Here is a 6,747-nt window from a genome sequence, read left to right as displayed (position 1 = left end):
CCATTGAATCCACTACTCATATTCATCGTGAGATGCAACTACTCTTAGACTTCCATCATCAGGTATTTGACAAACCTAAGAGATTCAAACATGATCATAACATCCCCTTGGTCCTGGGGCCCAACCACCTAATGTGTTCCCATACCAATATCCTTTCACCCAAAAGAAAGAAATTGAAAAAATCATCAAGGAACTCCTCCAAGCCAATATTCTTCGTCCCAGCATCACTACTTATTCATCACTAGTGATCATGGTGCTAAAGAAAGTTGGAGAATGGTGCATGTGTCCAAACTTTCGGGCCCTCAATAAGCTCACTGTCAAAGAAAAATTTCTTATTCTTGTTTTCAATGATCTTCTTGATGAAGTACATGGTGTTCAATTCTTTACTGAGCTATATATTTGCTCTGGATATCACCAAATACACATGAAGGATGTAGGCATTTCCAGGATGGCCTTCCAAACTCATGAAGGCCATTATGAATTCTTGGGCATGCCATTTTGTCTCTGTAATTCTCCATCCTCTTTTCAAAGCCTCATGAAGAACCTACTTAAACCATATCTCCGAAAATTTGTCCTTGTCTTCTTTGATGACATTCTCATCTACACCATAACCCGGGATAAACATCTTGAGCATGTAGACCTAATCTTCCAACTATTGTGGACTCACAAATTATTTGTCAAATTGTCCAAGTGCTCTTTTGGCGTGGAAGAAGTTAAGTATTTGGGACACATTGTGGGTCGTGAAGGAGTGAGGGTTGATCCAAAAAATATGCAGGAAATGCAAGATTGGCCCCAACCAAAAACATTGAAGATTTTTAGGGGATTCTCGGGTCTCACTCATTACTATCACAAATTTGTCTGCAATTATGGTCGCATTGCTAGATCCCTCACTAATGCTTTCGGTACTGGTATTGGTGTTGTATTAATGCAGGAAAGTCGACCATTGACCTTCACGAGCCAACAAGTGAGTAGAAAACATTTGGGTGAATCTATCTATGAGAAATAAATGATGGCCATCTTATATGCAGTATACACCTAGCGACCATACTTGTTGGGGCAATGTTTCCAAATCCGCATGGACCATCAAAGCCTAAAATATTTTTTTTAGCAACGTCTATCATCGCCACAAAAAAATAAATGGTTGGCCAAAATGTTGGGATATGATTATGAGATAATTTACAAGAAATGGCATGCCAATGTAGTAATTGATGCTTTATCGCTCTAATTTGAGGATGAAAGCACCCTATTATAATTCTCTCTTCCCATAACAAATTGGATTGAAGAGGTACACAAGGAATGGTTCTCACACCCCTCTCTCTCCCAACTTATTAATAACTTGAGAGAAGATCTTAATTCCTCAACTGACTACTCTTGGCAAGATAATATTCTTCGCTACAAGGATTGAGTATTTATATCGCGGGAATCCACCCTCAAAACCCGTATTTTGGAAGAGTTGCACTCATCTCCAACTGTAGGGCATTCAGGATTTCAAAAGACTTATGCTCGCACTCATCATTCTTTCTTTTGGACTGGCATGAAAAATGGCATTCTTACTTTTGTAGCTGAATGTGATGTGTGTCAATGCAACAAAGGAGAAACAATCAAGTTACTGGGAACCTTACAGCCATTTTCACTCCCTTCCTCTATCTGAATGGATGTTTCCATGGATTCTATCACTGGTCTCACAAAGTTGGGCAACAAATCCGTCATCATGGTGGTTATGAACAAACATTCTAAATATTTCTTATTTTTGCGCTCTACCTCACCCATTTACCCCCACTTTGGTGGCTCAAGATTTCATGAACGAGATCTTCAAACTGCATGGCATGCCGACTGCCATTGTGTCTGATCGCGACCCCACTTTTACCAGCAAATTTTGGCAAGAAATTTTCAAGCTAAAAGGCATGCAACTCCAATTAAGTACCACCTATCATCCCCAAACCGATGGTCAAACAGAAGGAGTCAACAAATGTTTGGAGACATATCTAAGGTGCTTCACTTCAAAAAAGCATCATCAATGGTACAGTGGCTACCTTTAGTTGAATGGTGGTATAATACTAACTTTCATGAAGCCCCCAAGATGAGTTCATACGAGGCAGTGTATGGACAACTCCCACCTTCACCTATTTCTTATATCCCTGGATGTTCTAAGGTGTGGGCAATTAATCAACTCCTACACAACCGTGTCGCTATGATAGCTCATCTCAAAGATAATCTACATCGAGATCATAATAGAATGAAGCAACAAGAAGACCAACATCGTTTTGGGCGCAAATTTCAAGAATGGAATCAGGTATTCCTGTAACTGCAACCATATAAGCAAACATCTCTCAAAGAAAAGGGTTTCCAGAAACTAGCACCAAAATTCTATGGACGTTATCAGATACTTCAGCGCATTGGAGCAGTCACCTACAAATTGACCTTGCCACCAACTTCAAAAATCCATCCGATCTTCCATGTATCATGCCTTAAGAAAGTGGTGGGGAACAATTGCAGAATTCAAACCAGTCTGCCGAAATTGGATGAGGAAGGCTCACTCTGGCTCCAACCAGAATAGGCCCTCGATACCCATGAAAGACATCTATGCGGCCACACAATCAAGGAAATCCTCGTCAAGTGGAAAGAGACCTCTCTAGAAGATGCGACCTCGGAACCAACCACTATTCTTCAGCGGTTTCCACAGTTTTAGCCTTGAGGATAAGGAAAATTTTGATGGGGGAGGGCATGTTAGGGTCCAACCCTAACCCTTTATTTATGTAATTATCCTAATGGACCAAGTCATAGTCATAGTTAGTTAGAGAGTAAATAAAGCCCGCATTAATAATTGTAAGTGGTTGACCCGCATTAGAGAAAAGGGACCACAGTTAGTTATAAATGGGTCATAGTTAATAAATAAAGTGGTTAACCCGTGTTATGCAAGGGACCACTAGTAGTTAGGGTTTTGGATTTCATTTAGCTATAAATAGTCTTAGTTAGTAAAGGAAATATCATTAAGTCTTATTGTAATCGAGTTGTGCTCTACTTGAGGTTGCCCCCTCGAAGAGGTAAGTGAACATTGAATCTATTTTTGAATAATAGAATACTTGTTGTTTTTCTCATTTTATTATGTGTTGTGGGCTATATTTCTTCACATTTCTAGTATTCTAGAATTTCTCACAAGTCAAGAGCATGACATGCACAAAAACCTTAATTTCAAAATGGGAGACTTAAGAGAAGAATATTCTTAGAACATTTGAAGGAAAATAACAAAGATTTCACCAAAGGACTTTAGAGTTATTGGAAGCCAACTAAAGATTTAAAATAACCATAATGTATATTGGTTTTGGTTCCAAATCACTTGTGAATTCCATGGTTTAATGAGAGAGGGGAAAGTTGGGGGTTTGATTCTTATGTTTCTACTGAAAAGAGATTTGAAAAAGAAACCCCTATAGAAACATTTCATCGGAAATTTGGGGTTTTGAGGCTTCATCCCTAGTCCCTAATCACCTAGAGCTAGTTGAAAGGGGGCTTACGAGATACCAAAACATTGGGAGAATGAAAGAAGCACACTTTCAAAAAATATCGGTAAGGCATAGCTCTAGTCAATGGACCAACACTTGATGCAAAAATATCTATCAAACTAGACACAGTAAAATATGACACCCAAGTTTCGAACCCCGAGAATTCCCAAGGATGATGTCAACATGATGTCAAACTAATGAAGTGGCAATTCCATGTTTATGACACATATTACTTGGATATGGAATTTTTGGCATGCCACCTAGGAAAATGTGAGTGACACATGACACATGTCAATAGTACCACATGGAAAGGGAACACATCAATGTCTTCCATGTGTCAGAATGTGATTGGATATCAGAGATATGAGGTGGCATGCTAAGATGGCCACCGACCTATTGACCTATAAGTAAATTGCACAATTTGCAATTATATGGAAATCATTGATATCTCGTATTGTGTAATCACATGATATCATATATTAGCATATCAATGGATTATTGGATGTCCATATTTCCATATCCACATACCAACACATTGAAGTTTCGAAACTATAACCCGTATTAACATATTGACATTTGTTTGTACTAGCATATCATAGACCTGAACCCTAGAGATTTGGATAAAACCCATTTCATGAAAACACCAATATGGTGAGAGTCAATGTGACAAGTGGGACAAAGAAGTGGACTAGGTGGGGGGGAACACATGGCCAAGGGACATCAAAGGGTTATGTACGAATGTTGATGTGGCCCTAAATGGGTAGAACTTCACATGGTCATAATTTTGTGCTTAGAGTTTAGAATGACATGAAATTTATATCATTGGAATGCTCTCTATGAGCAAAACACAAAAATGATATCAAAAATATGATTTGAGATGAAAAAGGAAAGAGGAAATTTGGTAAACCAATCTCCATAATAATCCTTCAAGGCTGGGTCTAATTATGTCTCACAACTCTAATATGACATTAAGGGGTTAAGTGTCCTACACTTGCACTTTTTTTCCTTAACCTAAAAATTATGACATTTAAAATTATCTTATAAAATATTTCCAAAATATATTTTTCTACTTCATTTTTAATCTTTTAGATCAATTTATTGTTTTATCATATTTATTAAATATTTATGATAATATTTGATTTATTATAATAACCTTATGTAATTTTTAAAATCCTAATGTTAATTAGATTTATAGAAAGAATGATCATTATCCTCTCCATCCAAATTAAATTTACCAAAATAACATATTGAAGTAAACCCATATCAAATATATTAGAAAATAAAAAATAAAATAAACCTTTATATACCAAAAAAAAAACAAAACAAAAACAAAATTGTTTTATCATATTTAATTAAATATTATAAATTATAATTTTCATTTTATTTAAAAATAAATAAAACCACCTATTTTTCAAATATTATATATATATATATATATAATAAAACTGCACTTCTGTCATATTCAAGAAGAATTCTCAAATCACCCAGAAATTCTAAAAGCATCATGCTAGATCATTAGTCTAAATTTCCAGTGTTATTCAACGGTTGTGGTTTTAATTTAGGGTTTCTTGTCCGTCATTAGTCTAAATCTCCAGTGATATTCAACGGTTGGGGTTTTAATTTAGGGTTTCTTTAAAACTGAGTCAACTCATTTGCTAAAACTCTACAAAAACTTATAGTGTCATTTGATGGTCGAGTTTTTAATTTAGGGTTTGTTCGTCCGTTTCCATGAATGTTTCACATGAAATTTAGTCGATTAATTTGTTATTTTGTCATTAAAAACTGAGCGATTATTTTGTTATTAGTCGATTAATTTGTTATTTTGTTATTAAAAACCTGATAGCAGTTGAAGATGAAGTTTAAAATTCGGATTCAATCACTGTACAGTGTTATTTAATGGTTCCGTTTTCAATTTAAGTTTTGTCGGTCTGTTGACATTAATTCTTCAGCGGACAGATTCATTAATAACAATAATAATAAAAACTGCTTATAAAATTTGTAATCTAAAACCTGATAGGAGAATTCAAGTTAAAATTTTGGCTTCAATCACTTTACAGTGTTATTTGAGGGTAGACGGTTTAGTTTAAGGTTTGTTAGTCAGTGCATGATTATAATGAATTTGTTTTTCTATCAAGTGATTTGTGTTTATCAGGTGACTTAGGGGTATTTAAGCTATTAAAATTAGTGGGGATAGTAATCAGGCTAGGCTACACAAACCCCCGTCAATTTCTTTGAGTTTCAGTCTTGCTACCGTATTCCCCAGGTGGAGCTTTTCACGCGTTAGCTGGCCCCTGATCCTAATCCTACCTAGTAGGCAGGCAGACCAAGGACTAACACTCATCGCTTAGGGCATGGACTACCAGGGTATCTGATCCTGTTTTCTCCCCATGCTTTCGCACCGGTCAGTGGGGACCCAGAGAGCTGCCTTCGCGGTTGGCGTTCCTTCGTATATCTTAGGATTTGATCCCTCCACACGAAATTCCACTCTCCCCTATCTCACTCAAGTGAAATGGTCAAGAAAGCACCCAGCCAGTGTTTTGGCGACTTTCACTTTCCACCCTTTTCACCGCCTACGTGCCCTTTACGCCCAGTCATTCCGAATAACACTTCCCCCCGTATTACCGCGACTGCTGGCACGGAGTTAGCCAAGGAAGAATCGTGTCATGTCATGACTGCTGGCACGGAGTTAGCCGGGGCTTCTTCCTCGAGTCATGTCATGATCGAAACTCGACGAAAGAGCTTGACAAGCGACAGTGCCCTTCTTCACCCACGCGATATTGCTGGATCGGGCGTGAGTCCATTGTCCAATATTCCCCACTGCTGCCCCCAGGAAGTCTGGGGCCGTGTCTCAGTCCCAGTGTTGCCCCCTAGGGAGTCTGGGGCAATGTCTCAGTGTGGCTGATCATCCGAAAAGACCAGCTAAGCATCATTGGCTTGGTCAGCCTTTACCTAACCAACTACCTGATACTATGTGGGCTCATGAACAGCGCGAATTAGCTTGCTTTATGAATTATTCAGGATTTGGAGTGAACTATTCGGCAGATTCCCAAGCATTACGCACCCGTTCGCCACTTTGCTTGTTGTGCCCCACTCCGAGCGCACCACTCCCATATCATTTGAGTGAGTGAGCACTCACTAGGACGGGGCCATTCATCTTGCCCTTCTGCCCCACGTGGATGGATGGGGAAGCAAGCCACGACTTGCATGTGTTAAGCATATAGCTAGCTTTCATTCTGAGCCAGGATCA

Source organism: Pinus tabuliformis, chromosome X, assembly GCF_031772625.1.
Source record: "Pinus tabuliformis cultivar Carrire ecotype Pingquan chromosome X, CPIR1, whole genome shotgun sequence".
Lineage (NCBI taxonomy): Eukaryota > Viridiplantae > Streptophyta > Pinopsida > Pinales > Pinaceae > Pinus > Pinus tabuliformis.
This window is presented reverse-complemented; position numbering follows the sequence as displayed.